Source organism: Anabrus simplex, chromosome 2, assembly GCF_040414725.1.
Source record: "Anabrus simplex isolate iqAnaSimp1 chromosome 2, ASM4041472v1, whole genome shotgun sequence".
Classification (NCBI taxonomy): domain Eukaryota; kingdom Metazoa; phylum Arthropoda; class Insecta; order Orthoptera; family Tettigoniidae; genus Anabrus; species Anabrus simplex.
Window position 1 is genome coordinate 483,924,891 of NC_090266.1, and position 14,712 is coordinate 483,939,602.

At 38.4% G+C, this 14,712-nt stretch overlaps 1 protein-coding gene across 3 annotated transcripts in view; it reads left to right on the top strand.

Moving 5' to 3' along the window:
* Window positions 1-14,712, top strand: part of GlcAT-P (Glucuronyltransferase P) — a 1,177,810-nt gene that overhangs the window by 273,656 nt on the left and 889,442 nt on the right. The window lies entirely within an intron of this gene.

Genomic DNA, 14,712 nt, shown 5'->3' on the forward strand with positions numbered 1-14,712 from the left:
TTCGTTTCCATTTGGTGAAGAACATTTCAAGCTTTAATGTTCAACATACGCTCAGTGGTTTAGATGTACCAGCAATTCTTAACTGGGCATACACGCAAGTGAATTTGGAACTTCAAACAGATAATAACATTGTACATTTCGTAAAATCCTGTATAGGCGTTTAGGCAGAGTGAAGCCCTGTAGGTACGAAGTTGTCTTCTCAGCAAAGAATTGACTCTACAAGCAGGATCATTAGACTTGGAAGAATTTGCGGAGATCGAAGGTACAAAATTGATTGTTTCGCATTTAGCACTGAGCTCTTAGTTAACATGTTATCTAATTCTGAATACGGTATAAACATCCATCCACCTTCCGAGTTTGTAAATGGTCTAGCTCAGCGGTGTTCAACTTAACCCTCTACTGCATGAATTATTTTTCGTTTCCGTTTGGTGAAGAACATTTCAAGCTTTAATGTTCAACATACGCTCAGTGGTTTAGATATACCAGCAATTCTTAACTGGGCCTAATAGCTTAACAGTCGTATCTGATGTGGATTGCCATATTGGAATATATATACGATTTTCCACGATTTGACGCTAAGATTTTAACATTCAAAGACCGAACATTACTGCCTACTGGCCATGGGTACGTATTGCAGGGCGCAAGTATACTTGCACGACCGTAGGTCGGTAATTTCTTTGAGGTTGGGGCCACATTGTTCTCCTCCCCCACCCACCCACCTTCCCTAACACAAATATATCCACACACCGAGGTGCCCCCTTCTTCAATCATCAACCAATTAACCAACCAAGTTCTCACACGGCTACTCGGCAACATAAAAAATTACCTGAACCACAATACTAAACAAACTGAGAAAAGTAAACGATACTCTGTAACTTGGAATATACTTACCAATTCGCTTGAAGTGACATGTTGAAATGTCTGGAGAGAGATTCGACACAGCCACCCTCAGAATGGAGTGTAGGTGTTCATCACTGATCCGTGAACGTAATTTTGATTTTATAAATTTCATTTTTGAAAATGTTTGTTCACAAATGTAAGTACTCGCAAACGCAAACAAGAATTTTCTCGCAAATTTTAAGAAAGTCGGACATTTTTTATTACTATGCTCCCTATGAAAGTTAATAAGATTTCCTTCCGCGAACTTGTCCCTTAATTGGGAACAACACTCAAGTTCAGTTAATTCGATCTCTAGTTGCAGAGGCGAATCACCGACATCAGCTGCAAATGGATTTTCGAACAAATTAATTTTCTCCGCATTCACAGAAAGGTCTTTAAATCTGGTTTCAAACTCATTCTTCAGTAGATCAATGAACTTAATAAACCGATCATATGGCACTGAACTCTTTGAGTTCGCTTCTTGAAGCTCAGTACAACATGTAAAGTGTGGGGACGTGCCCTTCTCTAATGGCTGTCGAAGTAATTTCAATTTATTTTGGAATGCTAACACGTAACTATACACTTGATTTAAAAGCACGCCTTTCCCTTGTAATCCCTTATTCAAAATATTTAAATGTTGAGTTAAATCTGTGAGTATTGCTAAATCCCACAACCAGTTTTCGTCCCCAAATTCTGTCACTTCTTTTTGTTTCATGTTCATAAATGCGCTTATTTCTTCACGAAGGTGGAAGAAGCGTTTCAGTATATTACCAGGACTAAGCCAGCGTACCTCGCTATGATAAATTACATCGCCGCAATCACAATCAATTTCAGACAGAAACGAATGGAACTGCCGATGATTGAGTCCATGTGATCGAATATAATTAATTGTAGATGTCACTGTGTTTATCACATGTTGTAAATTTAATACTTTTCCACATAGCACTGCCAACGGCCGTAGCCGTGTTGAAACACCGGATCCCGTGAGATCTCCGAAGTTAAACAACATTGGGCGTGGTCAGGGGTTGGATGGGTTGCCACGCGCTGTTGGTGGGGGGTAAGGGAATGGAGGAGCGGAAAGGAACTGGCCACCCTACCGCACGAAAACTCCGGCTCAGGAACACCTCTGCGGAGGTTCGGACCTGCCTTCGGGTAGAATAACCCTTACCTTACCACTTGTTCATGAATAATGCAGTGTAATTCAAGAGGCATATCCGTATTTCTGTTAGATTTTTAATTTCGTGTGGCTATTTCTAGCCGAGTGCAGCCATTGTAAGACAGATCCTCCGATGAGGGTGGGCGGAATCTAATCGTGTGCATGTAACTGCGTGTTATCGTGGTGGAGGATAGTGTTATGTGTGGTGTGTGAGTTGCAGGGATGTTGGGGACAGCACAAATACCCAGCCCCCGGGCCATTGGAATTAACCAATGGAGGTTAAAATCCCCGACATGGCCGGGAATCGAAACCGGAACCCTCTGAACCGAAGGCCAGTACGCTGACCATTCAGCCAACGAGTCGGGCATTTCTGTTAGTAAATTCGTTTCTTATCGTTTCAAACGTCTTTGTACCACTCATATTCCTTGCTCCATCTGTTGTTATAGCTGCCAGTTCATCCCATTCTATATCGAGATCCTTCAATGTTTCACTCAGTTGGAGAAACAAATCCTCGCCTGTTGTAGTTCAATGGATGCTTCTTAAAGATGCCAGCTCCTCAGTTATTTCACACGCTTTGTCAATCCCACGAATAAAAAGTAAATGCCGTGCTGTATCATGGACGTCATTATTTTCATCCATAGCGAACGAAAGGCACTCGAATGATTTAGATTTTTCTCGTAGTTGTGAGCACAAATTAGCTCCGAGTTCTTCTGTTCATCTCTTCATTGTGCTCCGCGATAAGCTGACCGAATTTATCAATTGTTTCTTTTCAGGACACATTTCTTCTATTAAACAAAGTATACAGTTCTTGACAAACTCTCCATCAGAAAACGGTTTCCCTTTCGCGGCTAATAAATGTGCAGCTTTATAACTAGCACGGACTGCAGCTATATTTTCCTCGATCTGTTTCGTGAACATTTGTTTTTGAGCGGTGAGACCTTTCATTAAATCTGAAATATTATCCTTCCGTAATACCCCATCGTTTTTACAGTATTATATACAGACGTGTGCTTCGAATCATAATGCCGCCTGATGTATTTTTTAAAAACGGAGATATTTTCCTTGCGTATCAGACACATGACTTTCGCACTATCGACAATACAAAAATAGTCGTCAATCCATTTTTCTTTAAAAACACGGCACTCACTATCCACTCTTCTACGTTTGGAAGGGGACATTTTTATTCACAAAATCTTATTAAAACTACTTTGAATAACAGCAGTTCGTAAGAACGGTAGTTCACAGTAAAGTAGTAAACCACAATGAACCTCTCAAAGCACTTTTCGGGTATAAACTGGCCATTTCCCGTGGATGTCCCAAGATAACCGTACCTGTTTAACCCCGGTGGAATGCAGGAAGCCTTTCACTCTCCAGGCAAGTCTGCAGCTGTAATTCCAAGTAATAAACGGATGAAGTTTAACCCTTACCTGCATTTAAGGTGGGAATAATTATGCATCTTAGAACTTTTCTACAGCCCAGTAAAAGAAACAACATTTCAAGAAAAGCTACGAATAATTCAGAGATTTTTCTTATGGTTTTATCCCCTATCACCGTAAAGTACAATAAAGTTTTTATTACCTAGTTTTCCTGTATCTACGAAAAACATAAATTATAAAACTCGGCCAGGGTCACATAAAATGCCTTTGCGGGCCGAGTCTGTCCGCGGGCCGTTCGTTGATCATCCTTGGTCTAGCTGATCTAAGACTGACAAACAGAGGTGATGTTGAAACATAGCAGCATATCAAGTCTATGTAAGACTGACTTAGGCTGAGTGGCTGAGGCGTCAGAGTGCTTGCTTTTTGAGTCTTCAAATCTGAACGGTCATCAGCCGTAGGGCTAATCTAAGGGTGAAAGACAGAGGTGATGTTGAAACATAGCTATCAATTCTATATAGACTTAGGCTGAGTAACTCAGGTGGCAGAGTCTAGAAAACTGCATGGCCATCAACCCCAATGTTAGACACTTGCTGAGGTGCTGGAAAAATAGTTGAATAGAATGTAATAAATCTTACAATGTAAATGTTAGGAGCAAAAGATGTAACACGCATACTATAAATAATTTTATTCACGCTAGCTGAAATGATAGTTTAGGGGGAGTATAAAGTTTCATTCTCGTATAATCACGTTAGTAACAAGTTATATCGAAAACTACTACGAATAAAAAGTTGTAGAAAATACAATATTGCACCCTTCTGGAGTTCCTTCGGTACTGACTGGACGTCAAATGTTGCCACGGCTGCCCTAAAAAAAAAAAAAAGTACTTACCGAAAGTATATGAGATCCTCTTCTCAGGCGCGATCAGTCCCCCGTCGTCAAATAGGGATGCATAGGGATAGCGCTTAAGGAAATTACTCACTATGTTAATTATGACACAGACTGATTTAGATTAAAATGTGTATATAAAAAAATTATTGATAAAATCAAAAAGTGAAGATAATTTTATAAAATGTGAAATAAATTTTTGTTGTTAGCTTGTCATTACATTATGAGACTGTACAAAAAAAAATTCTTAGTAACACACATGACCACTTCATTAACTAATTTCAAAAAAATATTTATTATTAATTATTTAATTTTATATCAAATATTAATTACCAGATTTGTTTATCAAATTCCTTGATATCAGTGTAATTGTACACATTACCAGAATAGTAGTGTTCATATAAAGTAACAGGTGGATCAATAAAATAACAATAATAATAATAATAATAATAAGAATGGTAATAATAATAATAATAATAATAATAATAATAATAATAATAATAATAATACTGATGTGAATGAATTTAATTGTGGCTAACACAAGTTAATCGTCGGTATACTATTTGTCATCTATCGAAATAAAAAGATAATGACACATATTTCTAAGATATGTAAATAAATAAACATGTTGATAATAATTAATAAAATTAATGATATTACTGAAATGCATTATAACTGTTTAAAAGAACTCAGAAATGTCTCCACAATGTATCACAAATGCCTATATTAAATTTTGAAAAGCCAAAATGAAAATGTGATAAAAATAATAATAATAATAATAATAATAATAATAATAATAATAATAATAATAATAATAATAATAATAATAATAATAATACTAATAACATTACATTACATTACATTATCATTATAGACTGTTATGCCTTTCAGCGTTCAGTCTGCAAGCCTCTGAGAATTTACTAAACGTCGCCACAATCCTCGATTTCCAACTAGTGTTGTGGCCTCATTTAGTTCTATACCTCTTATCTTTAAATCGTTAGAAACAGAGTCTAACCATCGTCGTCTTGGTCTTCCTCTACTTCTCTTACCCTCCATAACAGAGTCCATTATTCTCCTAGGTAACCTATCCTCCTCCATTCGCCTCACATGACCCCACCACCGAAGCCGGTTTATGCGTACAGATTCATCCATCGAGTTCATTCCTAAATTAGCCTTTATCTCCTCATTCCGAGTTCCCTCCTGCCATTGTTCCCACCTGTTCGTACCAGCAATCATTCTTGCTACTTTCATGTCTGTTACTTCTAACTTATGAATAAGATATCCTGAGTCTACCCAGCTTTCGCTCCCATAAAGCAAAGTTGGTCTGAAAACAGACCGATGTAAAGATAGTTTCGTCTGGGAGCTGACTTCCTTCTTACAGAATACTGCTGATCGCAACTGTGAGCTCACTGCATTAGCTTTACTACACCTTGATTCAATCTCACTTACTATATTACCGTCCTGGGAAAACACACAACCTAAATACTTGAAATTATCGACCTGTTCTAGCTTTGTATCACCAATCTGACATTCAATTCTATTGGATTTCTTACCTACTGACATCAATTTAGTCTTCGAGAGGCTAATTTTCATACCATACTCATTGCACCTATTTTCAAGTTCCAAGATGTTAGACTGCAGGCTTTCGGCGCAGTCTGTCATTAAGACCAAGTCGTCAGCATAGGCAAGGCTGCTTACTACATTTCCACCTAACTGAATCCCTCCCTGCCATTTTATACCTTTCAGCATATGATCCATGTAAACTACAAACAGCAAAGGTGAAAGATTACAGCCTTGTCTAACTCCTGTAAGTACCCTGAACCAAGAACTCATTCTACCATCAATTCTCACTGAAGCCCAATTGTCAACATAAATGCCTTTGATTGATTTTAATAATCTACCTTTAATTCCATAGTCCTCCAGTATGGCGAACATCTTTTCCCTCGGTACCCTGTCATATGCTTTCTCTAGATCTACGAAACATAAACACAACTGCCTATTCCTCTCGTAGCATTTTTCAATTACCTGGCGCATACTGAAAATCTGATCCTGACAGCCTCTCTGTGGTCTGAAACCACACTGGTTTTCATCCAACTTCCTCTCAACGACTGAACGCACCCTCCCTTCCAAGATGCCTGTGAATACTTTGCCTGGTATACTAATCAATGAGATACCTCGATAGTTGTTGCAATCCTTCCTGTTCCCTTGCTTATAGATAGGTGCAATTACTGCTTTTGTCCAATCTGAAGGTACCTTACCAACACTCCACGCTAATTTGACTAGTCTATGAAGCCATTTCATCCCTGCCTTCCCACTATACTTCACCATTTCAGGTCTAATTTCATCTATTCCTGCTGCCTTATGACAATGGAGTTTATTTACTATCCTTTCCACTTCCTCAAGCATAATTTCACAAACATCATTTTCCTCCTCCCCATGAGCTTGACTGTTTGCAACACCACCATGATGATTCCCTTTTACATTGAGAAGATGTTCAAAATATTCCCTCCACCTCTCCAGTGATTCCCTGGGATCTGTTATGAGTTCACCTGAATTACTCAAAACACTGTTAATTTCCTTTTTCGCTCCCTTCCTAAGATTCTTTATTACTGTCCAGAAAGGTTTCCCTGCTGCTTGACCTAGCCTTTCCAGGTTATTACCAAAATCTTCCCATGACTTCTTTTTGGATTCAACAACTATTTGTTTCGCTCTGTTTCTTTCATCCACGTACAAATCCCTGTCTGCCTCGGCCCTTGTTTGGAGCCATTTCTGATAAGCCTTCTTTTTACGTTTACAGGCTGCTCTCACTTCATCATTCCACCAAGATGTTCGCCTTTTCCCATCTTTACACACAGTTGTTCCTAGGCATTCCCTTGCTGTTTCTACTACAGCATTCCTGTATGCCACCCATTCACGTTCTATATCCTGAACCTGCTTACCGTCTACTGTTCGAAACTTCTCACTAATCATATCCATGTACTTCTGTCTAATTTCCTCGTCCTGGAGATTTTCTACCCTTATTCGTTTGCAGACAGATTTCACTTTCTCTACCCTAGGCCTAGAGATACTTAGTTCACTACAGATCAGATAGTGGTCTGTATCATCAAAAAATCCGCGAAAAACTCGTACATTCCTAACAGATTTCCTGAATTCAAAGTCCGTTAAGATATAGTCTATTATGGATCTGGTACCCCTAGCCTCCCATGTGAAGCGGTGAATAGCCTTATGCTTGAAGAATGTGTTCGTAACAGCTACACCCATACTAGCACAGAAGTCCAGCAAACGCTTCCCATTCCCATTAGCTTCCATATCTTCCCCAAATTTACCAATCACCCTTTCGTATCCTTCAGTTCTATTCCCAACTCTCGCATTGAAATCGCCCATTAGCACTATTCTATCCTTGCTGTTGACCCTGACCACGATGTCACTCAATGCTTCATAAAACTTGTCAACTTCATCCTCATCTGCACCCTCACATGGTGAATACACGGACACAATTCTTGTCCTAATTCCTCCCACTGACAAATCTACCCACATCATTCGCTCATTTACGTGCCTAACAGAAACTATGTTGCGTGCAATGGTATTCCTGATAAAGAGCCCTACCCCAGATTCTGCCCTTCCCTTTCTGGCACCCGTCAAGTACACTTTATAATCTCCTATCTCTTCCTCCTTATCTCCCCTTACCCGAATATCACTTACTCCTAGCACATCCAGATGCATCCTCTTTGCTGACTCAGCAAGTTCTACCTTCTTTCTTCCATAAGCCCCATTAATATTGATAGCTCCCCATCGAATTCCATTTCGTTCGCCAAGTTGTTTCCAAGGAGTCCCTCGCCTGTCAAATGGGAGTGGGACTCCATTACTCCCATAGGTCCGAGGCTTGCTTAAAGTGTTCTGAGCTCGGTAAATTCATGAAGCAGGATGCTGCCCTACTTGCACATAGTCCAAGTGAGGGTCTCTCCTCTAACGGGTTATGGACCACCGGTGAATTGTGTAGTCCTAGCCGCCTGAGCACAAGGAGGGCCACGACTCAGAATATGTCCGAGATGCCCACTCCCATTCCATAGCAACTGGTATCCCGACTCTCAGGACCACTTACTAGGCCACTCAGCCGTTGCCCATGGTTCACGAACTAGGACGTGACTACAGTAACCCACAAACATGAACCATTAATAATAATAATAATAATAATAATAATAACTGAAATAATATGACGACTCTCCGTAAATCATAGTCCAGAAATGCTATTAATAACTCTCCAAATTCAAAACAAGAAATTACAACCAAACATAGTAGAAGTTACTGTAAAAAAATATTAATTTTTTTAACTAATTAAATTGCAATCAAATTAATTAATTAATTAATTAATTTCGAAGCTGACCATTATAAATCATATATATTCTGACTCCAAATCTTCCAACCCCACAATATCAAATGAATTGGCAACGCATTGAAATAATAATAATATTGCAATAATAATAATAATAATAATAATAATAATAATAATAATAATAATAATAAATGAATATTTTAGCGGCTATCGTTAAATAAATCATTAAGAATACTAATAATTGTCCACCAAATTCAATATTGTTAATAACAAAACATTAGATAAATTGGATAAAATATATATATAAAAATGTTAATATTGAATTAATTAAATTACAATTAAGTTCCCTATTTCCTTATTAAATCCACAATTGACTGTCTAAAAATGATTAATATTATAACTCATTAGGCCTTCCAAATAACCTGTGAATTACACTGGTGAGATATTAAATAGTGAGAACCAATAATAATAATAATATTAATAATAATAATAATAATAATAATAATAATAATAATAATAATAATAATTTAACCTGACACAGAAATATAGTCACTATTAATCCACCATCCTAATAGACCATAATGTGTTCATATCTGGTACCTTGTGACTTCCCCTCTCGGAGAACAATCATCGAACGAGAAATGCAACCATTCAAGCTAAGGGCGCCAATCTTTAAGTTGAGGACTTAAAGATAAAAATTTATAATCAAGCTTGGACGGACTCTTATCACAGGGGTGGGGTGATAGTGCACTAATCAATAAGCAGAAGAATTAGAAATCAAAAGGCTAATTAAGGCGGATTGATTAAAGTGAACTAGAAAAATACTATTTATTATATTGAATATAAATGACGACGGTTTAACGAGAACTGAATTTAAAACAGAAAATGAATTTAACAAAAAATTGAATGACTCTACTTCGCGAAAACTTGCAATATCTTTAACTCGCTTGCTCACCATGTAGTCTTGTTCTGCTGGTCCTTGGAAAGCTTCCATCCTTGTAGCTGGAACATCACCGGTCGTCTTTGAGATCTCTTCATCTGCAGCTAAGTACCATTCCTACCTTGCAAATTGCACCTCCCACTAATTGGAAGATGACTTCAAAACTAACACTCCCTATTATGCTCTATCCCATATATTGGAGATAAGCCCTAAGTCATAGTTACAAGAACCACCTTGGGTTTTATGGAGAGGATACTCAATTAAGAATCCTTCCAACTTTACTGAAAATGTGCTCTGAAGTTTCATTTCTATCTAGATTAATACTACCTATTGACTTAGACTGGTTCAAACCGGTCTTGTAGCCGAGCTGTACGTACTTCCTGATGAGAGTGGCTATACACCCCTCATTCAGAATTTCTAAGTACCACGTCGTGGTAAATGAAGTAATTAATGTAGAATACGAATGCAGAATCAAACGAAGAATCCGAAGAATCAAGTAGAAGAATCAAATAGAAACTCAATAAGAATCACGTAGAAGGTCAAGTAGAAGATTGTAGAAACTCAATAAGAACCACGTAGAAGATGAAGCCAAGAGCTCCAACACGCCCTTTTATAACCTTCTCTGGCGCTAATTACAAGTCGCTACACGTGGTCCAATCAGATGACACGTCTCTCCCCACTCCAGATATTAGAGTTGACGGGTCTTAACCCTGATATCAACTGTTCTTCTATTAGTCCTTTCACTCAGTATCCATGGCAACATGACGCTCCTTTGAAAATATAGGCGGTGATCAGTTTGAATAATTCTGGTCGAAATACGGTAGCTTACGTTAGAACGCTTGAACACGTGCTCGCTTTTCCCAGAACTTGGTGTCTAAATTTGTCCTTCCTTCTTCCTCGGTGATGTGGCAAGATAAATGAAATCTACTGCAAGTTAATTTTAAACGAATGTCGCAAGAATCTAAGTGAATATTAGGATATTCAGCCCTCGTTTACAAGTCGTAGTTACAAAGTAATGAAATGATAGTGAGCAAATGATTAAACATGAATTATAATACAATTACATACCAAAATAAATATCATGACGTTAAATTCCTGAATTAATTACACATAATAAAATTAACATAATTACACTGTAACGTCTGGAACGTTACATACGCCCCCATGAGTTCTTAACAAATATCACATGAGTTGAGAACTCACACACTTACTCCCACATTGACTTGAAATACCTCTATTACCTGCCCATAACGAGCGACATTATTTTCATACAATTAATTATATCTCACTGTTTCCATATCTCTCTTAGACTGCTTACCATTGCGAATGTCTGTTATTTCAGTTCATCTTGAGGTTTAGATACTAAATTATGCCCAACACAAGCAACTTTCCATTTTTGTAAAAAACAAGATTATCCTAGAGAATATAACATAATATATATACAATTCAGATTACAGACTCTGCCGAGTGTCTATTTGTCCTTTTACTCCCCATATCTCCGACATTCTTTGCTAGATAGCAGTAACACGTTCTCTTCCAATCTTTTACATTAGAACCATGGAAAACAAATGATACAAACAATTTACACTTTTATCACTCTTTCGAATGTTTCAACCTTATCTTGAAGCAGGATGCAATACACTTCACATGAATACACACGTGATTTAAGCTCACGGTAAAATTATTGCAAGTTAGAAATGCACATACGGGAAAATTAATTATTTGCCGTCGTCAGCTTTAATTAGCCTTCTGTAACATCTCAGAAAACAAATATATAAAATTTCATGGCCTCACATACGGAAAACAGATGATCTATCGTCAATGAACGAGCGTAAATCTACCGCCACACAAACACCTCCCTTGTTTACAAACACAACTAGGAAATACCACCACAATTGAGACATAAACTCATTCCGCTCGTAGTCTGACATAACAAGTAGCAACTTCCCCGAGTTACTGACCTATATCTCACAATCCGGTTCAGCCACCTCACACGACAGGTATCTCCGTAAACTACTAATGTTATATGAACCATTCATTACGCTCTCGCCATCCGCTAACTTGTAAGCACAGGGTCCTAGTTTTCTATGTACTTTATAAGGGCCTTGATATAAAAGAAAAAATTTCTTTGTTACCTTATCCTCACTATTTGACAACATTGGAACTCTCACCAAAACCATATCACCTACCTCAAAGTTATCCAGTACCTTACGTTTCTGCTGCCTTTTACGTTTATCTCCAGATTTAATCAGGTTCTCCCGTGCCAGTCGGACGTAAAATTCAGCATTACGAGGTGGTTCCTCAGGCAAACCTAACACACTCACTACGCTCTCGCATTCAATACACAAACGTATTGATCCATCAGACTTAGGCACGACAATTAAGGGATTAACATATTGACTGTTTGATAATTCAATCACATCGTCTGCTAACATAGCTTGAATTTGATCCTCTACGGCTTTGGCATATTTGTGTGGTATCGGATACCGCGGTCCGCTGAATGGAGTCTTATCCAGCACAGAAAAAGAAAGTTCATACAGATGGGTAACACCAGGTTTCTCGGAGAAAATCTCCACGTGTTCACATAACACTTCATATAACTTGTCCTTCTGGATTTCATTCAACTGATTTCTACTTACGGCTTCTTTCAAGCCACATATTTTATCCTCATTAATCCACAACTGGCACAACTTCAGGCCCTCACTAGCCTCTTCATTTACTTTAGAAACCTCTCTCATTCTCCACACTGTACTAACTTCCGTTTTCCTCTGAATTTCCTCCTCAAACTTGACCTTGATATCCTCATTATTCCACCTCAAATTTAGCACTAGATCATTGTAATTTAACTGAGCCAATTTTAACGTTAACCAGTCAGATCCCAAGATAAGATCAAATATCAAATGCGGAATTACCAAACATATTTGAACGCTAATAAAATTATTAATACAGATCGGGACAGCTACTTGTTTACAAATTTGCTTAGACTTCTTTCCAACAGCCGTAATGATGAAAGTAGACTTAACAGGCATTTCCTCCAACTGAATACCCTGTTTCACTAATGACTCATACCACTGAGAACTAATACATGATATTTGGCTACCAGAATCAATCAAAACTTTAACCCACGCCCCCCAGACTTTCAATTTAACAACGGGATTGACTACTTTATTACTTGAATCTCCATTATTCTGCTCGGGTTCATACAACAAATCGTCTCTAACATCTAGGTCATATGGTAACACTTTCATGGCAAGACACTTCGCTACCTTCGTACTAGGCTGGAATTCTGACCTAACATTACAGCCTCTAGTTAGTTTAAAGGTTCCCTTTGTGTATTGACGTTGGACTCATTAGTACATTGCTCTGGCCTCCGTTGGGAATTTCCTGTCCTATATTCAGGTGCTCCGCTCCTGCTGTTCTGCTGAGGTCTGAACTGATTGCGAGCTTCGTGATTCTGTGTTCTACCGTTAGTCTCATTCCGTTGTGATGACTAAAGTTCTGAATATTCTCCGTTCTACTCCTAAGGTTACCTAACGCATCAAAACTGCCTAGTAGGTTCTCCATCTCCTGAATAATTCCAACTTTTTGCATGCAGGCCGCTTCTCTCACCCTGTCCGGAAAATGTCTCAAAAGTAGTCTTACTACATCAGACCCCTCGGTTATACCATCTAAGTTCTGACAAATCATGACATGTGCCAGGAAGTACTCGGTCATAGTAACTCCTTCATGATGTTTGTACCTCCCAAATACCACCCTTTCTCTCTCCCTAGCTTGTATCGCTTCATTCCAGAATTTCTCTCTAAACTTATTTCTGAATTCTTTCAGGTTCGTCATCGTCTGCCTATATACCATGAACCAAGACCGAGTTTCTCCTACAAAAGCATGGTCAATATTTTCCATAACGTCTTCCCAGTCCATAGACCCTTCCTCTAGACGCTTTTCAAATCGTTTTTCTATCATCTTAAGGAAATCTAGCGGGTTCGTTTGTTTCCCATTAAATTTAGGTAGTTCAATTTCCCTAATGTAGCTATTTCCTAGACATTGCCTTCCCGTGAAAACCTGTTTATCCTTTGCCACCTGTTTTAACTTATTTTCTGCTTTCTCCATCCGTCATTCTACATCTCTGTCTCTCCTATCAATTTCTCTCTCCAAATTAACCTGCTTCTCTTTCAATGTCCTAATTTCAATCTTATTCTCTTCAGCTATCGCAAACCTTTCTTCACTTGCCCGGGTCTCATCTTCTATTCTAAGCTTTACCGTGTCAATCTCTTGTTGGACGTGGTCTTTGAATATCCGTATTTCCCCTCTTTGAGTCTCAACTCTCTTATCAATACTAGTGACCTGCCTCATTACTTCCTCCCTAGTAGAGTTGTTTTCCTTCCCCATTAATTCCAGGAATTCACTTCTCTGCTCCGCAAACTTTTCTTCTACTTCTTTCCCTTGCCGTACATATTCATTTTTCTGGTCCTCTAATCGCTTATTAAAATGTTCATTTTTTACCACCAGATCGCGTAACTGCCTACTGTGTTCGTCCATTCTCCGATTCGCTTCCTCCTTATTTTCCCTCATCTCCCTGCTTAATTCAACTTTAGTTTGTTCTAACTGTTCTTTCAGTTCAGATTTAGTTTGTTCTAATTAACTTTTTATTTCAGTTTTACTGTCCTCTATCTTACTTAACATTAACTGCATCATTCCCATTAACTGATCATTATTATTACTTTCATTGTTAGTGTTTACTTCCGCTTCGCCCCCCATCCTACTATCATCTGACTCCATACTGACTTCTTTCTGCTTGCCTTCACTCTCCATACTACTTACACTTCTATCTTCAATTTCCTCTACTAGACTACACAACTCTTCCTCTGAACTCAATACATTATTGCCTTTTATCGCCCGTCCACTGCGCAACATCCTCTCCTCTTTCGTCTGATCAGCCATGACCCTTCCCACAATCAAACACTCCTAATGAAACGTGGATATCCAAATTTTGCCCATAATACGAATTCTGATATCGTTACTGTCATTAACTGCTCCGTACTTAATGGTTTTCTCGCCCCACGTTGGGCGCCATTTATGTGACTTCCCCTCTCGGAGAACAATCATCGAACGAGAAATGCAACCATTCAAGCTAAGGGCGCCAATC